The 14025-nt window shown below is 42.0% G+C and overlaps 1 long non-coding RNA gene across 17 annotated transcripts in view; it reads left to right on the top strand.

Moving 5' to 3' along the window:
* Nucleotides 1–1141: 1141 nt before the first annotated feature.
* The window catches only part of LOC101789064 (uncharacterized), a 62669-nt gene continuing 49785 nt past the window's right edge, over nt 1142–14025 (top strand). For 3 of the 17 annotated variants that reach the window (XR_010039289.1, XR_010039288.1, XR_010039287.1), the window contains exon 1: nt 9293–11250. This is a non-coding gene — a long non-coding RNA (uncharacterized LOC101789064). Of the gene's footprint in view, nt 2647–8718; nt 11251–14025 lie in introns of those variants that run through there. The other 14 variants (XR_010039282.1, XR_010039283.1, XR_010039278.1 and 11 more) reach the window with 11 other exon arrangements.

The raw sequence follows: 14025 nt of genomic DNA, 5'->3' as shown, positions 1-14025 counted from the left end.
GAGATGAATATGCACGTCTCAGATGAAGAAATACAAATGGCAAATAAATACATGAAAAAATATTCATCATCATTGGTCATTAGAGAAATGCAAATTAAAACCACACTGAGATTCCATCTCACTCCTGGAAGAATGGCCAGGATCAAGAAGACCAACGACAACAAATGCTGGACAGGCTGTGGGGAAAAAGGAACTCTCCTACACTGTTGGTGGGAGTGTAGACCCGTACAACCTTTGTGGAGGTCAGTCTGGAGATTTCTCAAATAGATGGGATTGGGAGTCTATTTGTTCCAGCTATTCCACTTCTAGGCATATTCCCAGAAGAACTGAGAGCATCATATCACAGTGATATATGTGCACCTATGTTTATAGCAGCACAATTTGTAATTGCCAGCTCTTGGAAACGACCCAAGTGTCCATCAACTGAGGATTGGATAAAAAAGTTGTGGTATTTCCATACAATGGAGTATTACTCAGCTATAAAGAAGGATCCCATTGAGATATTTGTCAATAAATGGGTGCAGCTTGGGACCACACTCATAAGTGAAATAAATCAATCTTGCATGTGTGAATACTGAATAGTTTCCCTAATGTAAATAATGCTTCAAAAATATATAAAAGTATGTGGTAATTATGATTCCCCATTATGTGGCCTTGAAGCCTTATAAAGTTTTCACTTATTAATTGGAATGGCTTTATTCTGGGCTGCTTGATATCATTGCCTGTGATGAAATGAACAGCTATTTTGAAGAAAATAAGTCATCATAATAGCTGGTGCTGATTTGCTATTCTTGTTTTGAAGCCCCACCAAAATATGGCTCTTCTGTCTCCATTGGTTTTATCATGATGTATCTTGCTGGATTTTATTATATGTGGTAGTATAAACAAAAATTGTTATAGGCAAAGAGATAATATAGAAACCATTGTTCGTTTCCGGTTAGCTGGTTCTAAATACCATACAATGCTTTCAGCCAATTGAATGGTTTTACACTGACTTGATATATTTGAAGCTATAGTATATGAAGTTATATTCAAATATTTCAAGGAAAAAGACCCTAAAGTAACTACTATTAAGTCGGGTTATTTGGTGGTGAAGCACTAGGTTGCTCAAACTGTCATGCTTTGACCTGTTTGTTATGTTGTTATGTCCTCTTTTATCTCAATCTCTCCCTTATTCGTTAAAGAAATCATTTAGTTGTTTTTTATGATTTTTTTAATGAAGGGGAAAAAGAAAAAAATTAGCAGGATATATTATAGTAACTTTTTTGATCTCCTACTAACTTGATTTGAAGTCCTGTAATACTCCCACTATCTTGTTTTGATTGATTAGACTCTGTTCCGTTCTGTAAGATGGTATCAAGTTTGAGGGTATAGGCAACTACTTTGAAGGCAATAAGATTCACTATGATGCCCATTCTGGTTTGACTAATATCTTCTTTGGAAGTCCTGTAATGCTTACAAGGTTGAGGTTTTATTGGTCTTGTTCTCTACTGTTTTGTTCAACTTTTGAATACCTAATGAGATAGACAATTCTTTTTAAGGAAGCAAGAGGCATTATGGTAACCATTGTTGATAACCTTGTACTCTGTTTTTACATCATGTGCTATGTCTATCCTTGGTTTTGACTGACAGCTTTGTTTTGCCATATTTGACTTTATTCTCTTCCAAAAAAAAAAAGTAATAAGAACTAAGGAGTAATAAACCCCAAAATGTGTAAATTGTGTTGCAAAAAAGAGAGGGAAAAAAAGTGCTCTAAAGGATACAACTGCAAGTGTTTTTAGGGGTGTTAAATAGATGACCATATTAATGTTTTTGGTTGGATCATTGAACACGAATATTTACAGTCTCACTGTTTGAATGTCCACTTTGTATACTTTCATACTGTGACTTGAGCAACCATAAGATGATAATGTATAATCTATTAACTGGTGATTTCTTACTTTTTTTTTTTTTTGTGGTTCTGTACTACTTGTAACCTTACACCGCTGTGTTTTGTTTTTTCTCTTTTTCCTTTTAAATAAAATTTAAAAAAAAAAAGATGTCTGAAGGACTGGCCACCCCTCGGATGCACCAGAAGGTGGTCCTTGCTGCCTAGGGCTTCTGGGGATGCCATCTGCTCACTGTAGCCCCATTACTCTGGTGTCTACCACAGTGGGTTCACGCGTTCTCCTCCTCAGCATCTATCCAACAACCCTTGGCCTATCTTCGGCAAGCAAACTTGTTGGATTTAGGATTCATTTGGGTAAACCAGGCTCACTTCCCCAAGCTGAGATTCGTAACATATATCTTCCAAGACCCCTTCTCCTTACAAACCAGAGGCGTCCAGCTTGCTGATAGTCTACTGCGTGAGGCAGTCATGAAGCTACCATGCAAAATCACGGTTTTAACTCCTTAGGCTTTTTAGCAGTCTGTCTTTGTGAAGAGTGCGCAATGTTTCAGCACCCACTGCTCCGCGGTCTTGGGGAGGGGGCTCGCCCGCTAGCTCCACCTCCTCCGTGCCTGTGACCAATCCCCGCTAGGTAGTCCCTGGCTGCACAGTGAGCCTGCGCAGTGCGCCTGCGCAGCGTGCTGTCTCCACCGCAGCCATTGCTGCTAACAGAGTTTCAACCTACCTGGGCGAAGGTGTGCCTATGCCTGAGTCGGCATGTAAGTGTTCTCATTTCCGTACTGAGCTACGTTCTGCTTGTTGGTATTTTGTAAAGCACTGGTGGTACAGGGAGGCGCTTCCCTCGCTTCCTTGGTCCTTGATTCTTTGTGCCCCTGATGAAAGAACACAGTTAACGATGATGTAAGAATACAACCCCTGCTTTGTTAGGAGTCACATGGGCGAGTTAGGGGTCCCACACATGGGGGAACCAAGTTGCGAACCAAAGGAAGAAGTTAGGAGAGTTTTCTTGGAAATCCAGAGGAGTGTAACTCCCAATTCCGCACAGTGGCCCTCCAGGCCTTTGGGTCAGGGCTACTTTATCCAGCAACCGGCGCAGTGTGCACGCTCGGAGGCGGAACTGCCTTCAGCCTGGGGATCCCGGGTTCCGCTCAGCTAATACTGACCAGCGGGAACCAGTCGCCCAGCAGGGATGCGGGGAAAGAAAAGGGCATTTTGGGGAAGGGATGGGAGTGTAGCTCTGCTCACCCACCCGGGTGACTGATGCCCGTCTGGACTCGCTGGACCACGTGGTGCTGACCACAGCATAGTCTCAAGCTACTACTTATCCCTGAAAGAGACACGTGGGTCCAACCACACCATCTTTACCCTCAGGCCTGAGGGTTCCCCTGCAGCCAGAGTTTTGGTATCTTTATTTTTGGACTAATTTCCCCAAGAGCTCAGTCCCTCTCTGTATTAATTTCTATCACATTTAGCTGCCTATAATCAAGACACATAGGCTTCAGAAGTACAGGTAGAATTTACTGTGAAGTCAAAAAAAGATAGCTCATCTTTAAGCGGAAAGCGGACAGTGTCACAAAACCTTCTGCACTGGCTGCAAACTTGGGTACATTTTCTTTTTTTTCTTTTTGTTTTCTTTTTTTTTTTTTTTTTTTTTTTTGTGCAGTACTGGGGATTGAACTTACTACCTCATGCTTGCCAGGCAGGCACTTTACTCTGCTGAGCTAAATCTCCAGCCTTATTTTCATGCACCCAAGAGTTAATCCTTGGTCTTCTCAGAACGGGGGCAATTGTTTGCTTTGTGGTTTTATGGAAAAAGTAAAACAAAATTTCATGACAAGAAAAATAGAAAAACAAAGTTAATACCTGAGACATCATTATCTTTCAAGTAGTGGCTCAGTGTACAAAACATGAGCATAAAAATTTCTCCAATCTATATTAGCACAAACCTTCCTTTTGAGTGGTCTGAGAGACACTAATTGTAATTGACTTGCAATTTTTTCTCTTCACTACAGTCCTGGCCCCTTTCACCCATCCTCGTTCCTTTTACTTTTGAACATTTTCTTCCCATTTCAGTGTCTGTTGTCCATTTTACACGTTACTCTTTCAATTTCTCATACAAGGAAGACAGTAGGACGTTCACACTAGGACTCTGATTTGTTTCACTTACGAGTATGGTTTCAAGTTGTACCCACTTACGTATAAAAGTCTGAAGTTTATGATTCTGTATGGCGTAGTAGTATCCATTATGTAAAAATACTACATCTTTTAATGCATTCCTCAGTTAATGGGCACTTGGGTTGTTCCAAGATTTACTTATTACAAATTGTGCTGTTACAGACATGGGTGCACATATGGGTATGCTGTTTTTAAGCCTTATGGAAAGATACCCAGAAACGGAATAGCTGGGTCAAATGAAACCTCTAATCCTAGTTTTTTGAGAAATCTCCACATTGATTTCCACAATTGGTTGCACCAGTGTACACTTTCACCAACAGTGGAGAATCCTACTTTTTGGAGGCATCTCCACACTGATTTCCAGAGTAGTCACACCAGGCTGCATTCCACCAAGAGTGGAGAAGGGTTCCTTTTTCATCACAGCCCCTCCAGCATTTGTTAGTGGTTGATTTCTTGATGACAGCCATTCTTTCTGGGGTGAGATGGAATCTCGTTTTAGTTTTTAACTCTTGAATGACCTATGATGTTGAATATTTTCTCATAGATTGATTTGCCATTTGTATTTCTTCATTTGTGAGGTGTGTATTCATCCCAGATGCCCAATTTTGGATTGAGGTCTTTGAATTTGGGGAGGGTCTGATGATTTTCAGTTCTTTCAATTTTAGATAGAAGTCTGAGGGACAGTTGGCTGAAATTTTTTCCCACTGTGTGCGTTTTCTTTTCACACTGTTGATTTCTTTTGCCATAAAAAACTTTTTAAGAAGATGAGATCCCAGTTGATTTTTTTTAACTATTTCCCATGCTGTCTGGGTCTTCTTCATGAATTCTATACCTACACGTCTTCAAGATTTCTACCTATTTTGTCTCCCAGTAGATGTAGTGTTTCCGTTTTAGTATTTAGGTCTTTGATCCATTTTGAGTATAATGCATGGTCATAGCCATGGGTCTAGTTTTAGTCTTTGGCATGTAGAGTACCAGTTTTTCCAACACCATTTATTAAACTGTCTTCCAATGAACATGTTTGACCCCTTTGTCAAAGATTAAGTGGCTGAACATATTTATATTTGTGTCTGCAACTTCTAATCTGTTCCGCAGGCCTTTAGGGTCTTTTTTTGCCAGTACCATGCTCATTTTATCAGCATTTGTTGTATAATTTCAAGTCAGGGATTGTGATGTCTCCTGTCTTGCCTTTGTTGCCCAGGATTGCCTTTGCTATTCTAGGTCTCTCCTGGTTTCAGATGAATTTTTGGAATGTTTTCTCTAGTTCTGTGAGATATGCTAATGTTTTTTTTTTGTTTTGTTCATTACTGGAAATCAAACACATTCTCACACTTGCCAGGCACGGTACTACCAAATTATATCCCTGGCCCTGCTGCTGGTATTTTGATGGTGACTGCATTAAATCTGTGTAACAATTTTGGGAATATGGTCATTTTTCATTATGTTTGTTCTTCCTATCCATGGGCAAGAGTTATCTTTTCATTTTTGAATATCCTGTTAGATCTCATTTCATAGCATTGAAATTTTCAATATATAGATCCTTTAGCCCTTTGTTAGATTGATACTTAAGTGTTTCATTTTTGGAGGATGGTATTGTGAAGTGTCATTTCCTGAGTCTCTCTCTCAATGAGTTTGTTGTTTGTGTACAGGAATGCTACTGACTTTTTACTTTGTGTTGACTTTGTATACAGCTATGCTACTGAATGTAGTTATTAAATCTATGTCTTTTGGTGTTTTTGGTCATTTGGTGTCATGTCATCTGAGAATGGTGATAATTTAACATCTTTCTTTGCTATCCTTATTCTTTTTAGTTCTCCCTCTTGTTTAGTTGCTCTGGCTATTGTTTCCAGAACTATAGTGAATAGGAGTGGTGATAGTGGACATCCTGTCTTGTTCCTGATTTTAGAGGGAAAGCGTTCAGTTTTTATCCATTTAGTATAATGTTGGCTGTTGGTTTGTCATGTATGGGTTTTATCAGATTGAGGTTAAACGCCATCTATTCCCATTTTCTGTAAGATTTTTTTTTTTTTTTTTTTTGGTCTTTTTCCTTTTTTATCGGTACCGGGGATCGAACTCACGACTGCCTGCTTGCAAGGCAGGCGCTTATGCCGCTGAGCTAAATCCCCAGCCCCCTTTCTGTAAGATTTTTATCATGACTGAATGTTGGACTTATCAGAAGCTTTCTCTGCATCTACTGAGATTGATCATGAGATTTTTGTCTTTAGCTCTGTTGATTTGGTGTGTTATATTTACTGATTTGCATATATTCAACCATCTCTAAATTTCTGAGATAAATCCCACTTGGTCATGGTATATATCTCCTTGATGATTTGCTGCATTTTATTTGCTAGTATTTTATTGAGGATTTTTGCATATATATTAGCCAGAGAAACTGGTCTGTAGTTTTGTTTTTTGTTTTTGTACCAGGGATCAAACTCAAGACCTTGCACCTGCCATGCAGATGCATATGCTACGGAGCTAAAACCCCAGCCCTGTTCTCTTTTTTAGTTGAGTCTCTCTCTGGTTTTGGTATCAAGGTAGTACCAGGGTAGCTCCAGGAATGAGCTAGAGAGTATTGCTTTCCTTTCAGTGTCATTTTTCTTTGAAAAGAAAAAAAGAGAGAGATTGACTAGTATTCATTTAAATCTTCTCCAAATTTCTTGTAGAATTCAGCTGTGAATCCATCAGGACCTGGGCTTTTAAGTTTTTAATTACATTTTCAATTGACTGGTATTGGGTTATTTAGAATTTTTATATCTTCTTGATTCAGCTTTGGTAATTTGTAGCTATCTAGGAATCTGTCCGTTTGTTCTATATTTTCCATCCAATTAGAGTAGAACTGGGATAACTGATGCTTACCAGCATTTTACTTAGAAGTTACACTGAGAAGTACTATTCTGCCATAAGGAAGCATGAGTCATTCTAGGTAAATGGATGCAGGTTGAGATCATACACTTAAGTGAGATAATTAGACATACGTTTAAATCCTGCATTGATTCTCTGGTGTGAGAAACTAAAAGTGTAATTAAGGATGAAAATGCATATTAGATATTGTCAAATAGGGAGAGGAACATTAGGAAGGGGAAAGGAAAGAAGGGAAAATTTTTAAAAATGAAAAAAAGAAGAAATGAAAACTTTTGTTAATAGGGAAGAGAGGAGGAGTTGAAGCGAGGGTTGAGGAATGGGGGAATAAACGATTCAAACCTCTAGGCCAGAATTGCCATTTTCCAGTGATTTGCTAAAATGATAAACACAAAGGGAAAGAGGAAGAGATCCCGGTATGTGTTCTCTAGGCCTTTTTAGAAAAAATGGGGTTGTTTCTTTGGCCACGTATATGTGAATCTACAAAAAGAGCAATATTGTAGACATCAAAGGAATGGGTACTATGCAAAAAGGAATGCCACACAAATATAACCATGGCAAAACAGGAAGCGTCTACGTGCTATGCAGCATGCTGCAGGCACTGCTGTAAACAAGCAAGTTAAGGGTAAGATACTGGCCCAGAGGACCAGTATACGCATTGAGCATGTTAAACACTCGGTAAAATAGCTTCCTGAAACGTGTGGAAGAAAAGGAAGCCAAAGAGAAAAGAACCTGGGTTCAAGTGAAGCTCCAGGCTGCCCTGCCCAGAAAGCGCACTTCCGTGAGAATTAACGGGAAGGAGCCTGAGATGCTGGAATCTGTTCTCTGTGAATTCACTGCCCAAGCTGGGGAGGGAGCTCTGCCATTCAGTGCCTCATTGGTGGCCAAGTGTTCTAGGCCTCACTTAACAATACAAAACCAGCCTGTTATGGGGATGGTTTTCTTAATTCAATCGGTCTGTGGTGCTTTTACCTCAGAAACAAACATTTGGAGCAGATTTTCATTCTACATGGTTAATGGGGTCAGGTCTTCACTCTAGTGTTTTACTTGCTGAAAGACATTGCTGAGGTATTGTGTAGGTGCGTACCCAAAAGGCCAATTATTTATGAAATACTTATATCGGCTTCAAAGACACTGTAAGTCACAATGGGGAAAAGAGGAAATCAAAGTAAGTGGAAGTCACTTCAGTGAAATAAATGGAGGTCATGTCAGTTAAATAAGTTGTTTAAAAGTGCACACAAAAAAGCAATTATATCATGGACAGGTATAAGTTTTCTATGATGTGGGCTGGGGATATAGCTCAGCGGCACACTGGCAAGCACAAGGTAGGAGTTCAATTTCTGATACCAAAAAAAAAGCTTATGATGAATGTAATCATTATGTGTATCTAAAATGTACCAATAAAATCTGACTGAAGAAAAAGAAAAGAAAAGGAGTAACACTGGAATTGCAAAATGTTTTCTCTCCTTTCTAGATGATTAGTGCTTCCGGGCTTTAATCATGTAGGAAAGTTACAGAAGATCAATTCTTAATGTAAACCAGGTCCCAGCCAAGGCAGGAGGGTCTTCGCTTCATTTTGCAGTACCCTGCTCGGCCTGCCCTTCCCTCAGCTTAACGCCGGGGGGTCGCCATGTGCGCGCTGCATCGCATCGCGTCACATCACAGCGCGTTGCATTCAGGCCTCCCGTGACCCTCCCCCTCAAGCCTTCTTCCCTTCTTATCTAATCATATTCTTGTAGCTTTTTTCCTTTTTGAATTTTTATTGGTACATTTTAGATACATATAATGATAACATTCATAAAAGAGACTTTGTACCTGTACGTGATGTATCTTGGTCTCCCCTCCCATTCCCCTTCCTTCCCTTCAAGCCCTCTTCCTGGCATAAAGATCTTTAAAGAACATTTCCTTTCCTGATGTCATGGACTGTAGACTGTGGTAGCCAGGTCTGTCTAACAGTGATAAGCAACAACAGTTCTTTTTTACAGGAAACAGAATCAACACACAAAAATCAGTAACATTTGGGTAAATCATTAGTGAACTCACTGAGACAAAAATTAGGAAAATTCTATTCACAATAGCATCAAGGAATATTAAACACGTTAGGAGTTAACCCAACCATGGAAATGAAAGACCTCTACTATGAAGTATAGTACCCTGAAAAAGGAGATCAAAGAGGATACCAGAAAATGGAAAGATGTTCCGTTCTGGATCGGCAAAGCCAATACTGTCAAATGGCCTTACTTCCAAAATTTATATACAGGTTTAATAAAATATTTTTTAGAAAAAATTAGTTGTTTAGCAGTTGTGGTTGTAAATATAAAAATGTATCAGATCCATTTTTTGCTCATATTATAACTGCATATAAAACATTTCTTTTTTTTTTTTTTTTTTTTTTTTTTTTTTGTCTTTTTCGTTTTTATCGGTACCAGGGATCGAACTCACGACTGCCTGCTTTCAAGGCAGGCGCTTATGCCGCTGAGCTAAATCCCCAACCCCTAAAACATTTCTAATATTAAAACACTTAATTTTTGTATTCAGAATATTTTATATGTGGCCCATGATAATACTTCATTAATGCAGATCAGGCAAGCCACAAGTTTGGATATCCACTGACATTTTTCTACTGACATTTTCAGTGATTAGCATCAGATATCTTTAGGGAACATTAAGACTTCTACTTACACAAGGCATGGTGGCACACACCTGAAATCCCAGCGCTCAGGAGGGTGAGGCTGGAGGATTGCTGCAAGTTCGAGACCAGTCTTGGCTAGAAAGTGAGTTCAAGGCCAGCCTGAACCACATAGCAAGACCCTATCTCAAAAAGACAAAAGGAAAAAAGAAGACTACTACTTATATCTTCCAGTATAGTTTACAATTGATCCCAAAGCAAACACAGGCTGGGATTATACTTCAGCTTGCCCAGAAAAGCTCCAAGTTTGTGCTGAAAAAAAAAAAGAAAAATGCCTTGGTGTGCAGGTCTGTCTCAGCAGTGTGACTGTGGCTCCTATCTAAACACTGCCAAGAGAAAATAGTTATCTGCAAGGCTGCTTCTGCCAGCCCTGGGACTGCTTTCTCCACCACAGCCCCTCACATCTTCCCATTCCTGCTCCCCACTTCAGGCCTGGCCTGCTGTTTCTTCTGCCTTGGACACCTTTCCTCCTCTCTTCTTCGCTCTCCCTGCAGGCAGACCCCTTGAGGAGTACTCTTTCTCTTTCCCACAGTGAGTCTGATCGGGATCCCAATTCCAGTCCCATTAGCACATCCTTCCCTTCCCTGCAGTGGCTCATGACAGTCACTTCACATTTACCCACTCTGTATCAGGCCAGCATCCCTGTCTGTCAGGTCATCTCATCCCCAAGGCCTGACTCAATCCCTAGTACAGAAGAAAATGCCTGGTACATAATGGATTGCTGCATCCTGGCTCTAGAAGACACGTCTTGACCTAACTGGAAGTGTTAAAGTGCAACTCCTACCGTGTGCTTCCAGTCCTCTTCACAATCGCTTTGCAAAGAACCTGCAACAAAAAGAAAAAGAAAACATCATAGTGGAAGCAGATGGTGGAATAAGGGGCATAGTTCAAGGCAGCCGGAAACTGAACAGGGTAGGGCACCAGGGTAGAAGGGGCAAGTGATGACCTGGACATCTCTGTTAAACCATTCATACACAACTAGGAAATGCCATCGACCTCTGGAGAGATGCCAAAGCCTGTCTGGCCACACCATGCTGCCCTGAAGACTCACTAGGTATGGCGCCAGACCTGTAGTCACCTGCCTGATGCGGTGCCAGAAAATTAATGCATTTCCACAATGAAAAAAGAAAAATGTCCCCAAACTTTTCAGTTCAGGGATTCTAGGCAAAGCCTACAGGATGACTAAGACCTTCATGTAGCCAAATTTTGGTAGGTACTGAAGGACCCCAACCAGTGCCATCCTGATCCAACCTGCCAGACCCCAGCACAGCTGCACCTGGGGGCTTGAGACCTTATCTGCCCTGTGCTTTCCCAAACCCTGTTCTTGGGCAGCCACTGCTGCTCCCGCTCTCTCAAGCTTTGTTCTTGGCAGGTAGGCACCCCCTTTTTCCCTGAATTCCCTCTGCCCCATGACCCTACAAAAGACCCCATCACCTACGCAAGAGTTCCTGGTCTAGTCACCAGCACTATTGCTATTCCTGTCAGGTTTGTTCCGAAATGAACCTGTGCTGTTGGCCTGAACCTGTGTTTCATCTTTTCCTGTATCCTGACAGGTATAGGAACATGTATCCCAAGTACGCAACCTGGAACTGGAAAAATGACCGAAGGATGGATTTGGGGATCTGCTGGATGTGCTGTGAGTTGGATCTGGCTAAAACACCACTGAGCACTTGACCCTGTGTCTTGGTTACTTTTCTCACTGTTGAGACAAAATATCTGACACCCCAAGTGAAAGGTAGAGAGGTTTACTTAGCTCACAGTTCGTAGAGCTTTCAGTCCATAATCAGCCAAGCCAGGGTGACATGGCACAGGGGCAACAGTTCATGGCAGGGGAAGACAGCAAAAGCAACAAGAGCAAAAGAGGGAAGCAGCCTCTCTTCCTGTCCTTAAACTGTACACAGGCTCCCTGCCCTGTGGGGGGGATAATACTCACTCCCCCTCCCAGCACTAGACAATGAACAAAGCACAAACCACATTCAGCAGCACCCAAAAAGCCTGCCCCTTCCTCAAGGCTTGAGGGGACATCAGACACAAACCATACAACCTGATAGACTCCTAGAGGAGGGCCACGATTATATTTTAGTTCTTCATGGGATCGACATTAGTTCAGGACCCATGTCCAATAGTTCCCAAAATGTCTTTTCATTGTAGTTACCCTGTTAGGAAGGATGGGAAAAGATTAATAATACACTTTTGGTAGTGTACCAGGGTCCTTCCTCAAGAGGACCTGGCCTTCCCTTCACTGGAGGGTTCTGGGTCTCTAGACACGTCTCAGAATTCACTGAAGGGTCTGTAATTCTCTGTGTTATGATTTAAGGAAGGTCTTTGTTCATTTGTCCTAAAATTTTTCTGATTATCTAGATTCAGTGAAAATGTGGGGTTTGCTAGCTATATCATCCCCTGGAATACCATTTTTAATTAGCCAACGCCACACCATCCCTGTCACTGCTTTGCTTCTCCTGCCCATGATGTTAAGAATGCCCACCACTTTGCCCTTGGCAATTCAGCACTGCCACTTGACCCTGCACTGCAAGATCGAATCTTACTAGCTGACTGCCTATGGTCCCCACTATGAGCTCTGGCACAGAGAAGAGCAATGACAGAATTCTTCTGGGATGCTGGGGCTCCCTTCAAAAACCTGTGTCTTCAAGTACTGGCGAAGGGGGCATTTTCTGGACTCCCAGTGTTGAGGGTCAGGTTTTACCTGGCAGATGCCCCAGAGCTCCCATCTGCTTGTACTTTCCAGTGGCCTCATTTACAGAAAACCAAGGGACACCAGGCACTTCCAGCTTACTCAGCCATCTTTTGAGCTATGCTTGTCAGGAAACCAAGTAAACTAGTAACACATTTTAACTTGACAAGCTGTTAACACTAACCCCTGAATCTCGACTTAATGTACTCATATCAAAAAAAAAAAAAAAATTCACCCTGATCTGGGTTTAGGTTCCTTCCACCATTATATGACAATTTCAAAATTCATTCTTATACCTGATCCCCAGATCTCTGCTCATAAGAATTAGGCAATTCCAGAAGTTCCTTTGGGGCTGCTGCATACCTATACCTCCTCATGGGTTACACTGTGTACCTCAACTTGGAGAGCATTATGCCATTTTAGCCTGGTTACAGGAAGCCACACAGAAGTAGATGGCAGGGTAGGCCGAGGAGTGTCAGCTGCCTCACTTGATAACTGCAAGGGAGCAGCCAGTTCCCATGGCAACACAGGATTTGTTCCCTCAGGCAGAGGCGGAGGGGAAAGAGATGGGGAAAACTGTCACCGAGGGTCCGGAAACCTTTTCCTCTGGCCAGATAATCTCATCAGAATTTAGGACTTCGGTGTCCTTAGCTTCAACGGGTTAATCCTCAACTTCTACCTCCCCGACCTGAGACCCCATTTTTTTCTGAGCAGAGACCTCACTGTAGGCAGACACCCTTCCAGGCTTCAGAACTTGGGACTGTCACCCTACCAGTCCCGTGAAGAGGGCTCCCATTTGGTGTTCTGGAAGGTCAGCCCTTGCTCCTGTGAAAGTGACGCACCAAACAGAAGTATTCCTGGTCCTTCTTGTCTCAAAGAATTAGATGAGAAAAGCTAAAACAATAGTGCCAAAGGCTTATTTCGAAATGAGGAGTAAAGGAGAAAGGGAAGAACTAGCTCAGCAGAGCAAACTTGGGCCAAACTGAGAGGGAAAAGATACACAGTGACAACAGACGTGCTGCATGCCGAGTGCCTATAGGGAGCTCAAGAGAAGTTCTGCACGCAGGGTCCTGAGTGACCTGGCCCCACCTTGGGATCCTCACATTGGCATGTGCTGCACTGCTGAACTCCATCCCTAGCCTTGGGACCTGGAAACTGACAGGTCCCACTTACTTTCCCAGCCAGCTCTGCTACACCTGACCTTCTGTGTTATTTCTCCTTGAGAGATGTAAACCCCTTAAGTCCTGATGGGGTGCTAAAGGAGCAGTGATCTCTGTCTGCTACACCTTCTTCAAACTGGGAGGGGCTGTATACCCTGTCTGTTATGGGTTATGTAAAGTACACCCCCTCCAAGTCCTGATTCAGTTTGCCACTTAAGTCGGTCACAGGTTTTTCCTCAGAACCTAACTAATCGTTAAAGAACCCCCCACAATTCCATGGAAACCCCAACTACCCTCTGCAGTTATCTTTTGGATGGGAGGCTTCCAACCTGAGAGCACTGTTCACTTCTTGCCGCTGATCAGCTGCTGCCCTGTAACCCATCTCTCGCAGACACACCAGCCTCCCTGCGTTGTCACCCTGCCAAACCCAATGTGGCTATCTCCAATGTTCTTGGTTTTATTCTTCTTAAACCCTAAGATGCCACCAGAGCACCTTCTACCTTCTAAGGCTTTATTACTTACAGTACTTTTATGAAATTAATTGCTTATCTGCTGGAGA

Source organism: Cavia porcellus, unplaced genomic scaffold (genome assembly GCF_034190915.1).
Source record: "Cavia porcellus strain 051 isolate PalLab524CR breed Dunkin Hartley unplaced genomic scaffold, mCavPor4.1 scaffold_15, whole genome shotgun sequence".
NCBI lineage: Eukaryota > Metazoa > Chordata > Mammalia > Rodentia > Caviidae > Cavia > Cavia porcellus.
Note: the sequence above shows the minus strand (reverse complement) of the source record. Positions and strands in the feature narration are given on the sequence as shown.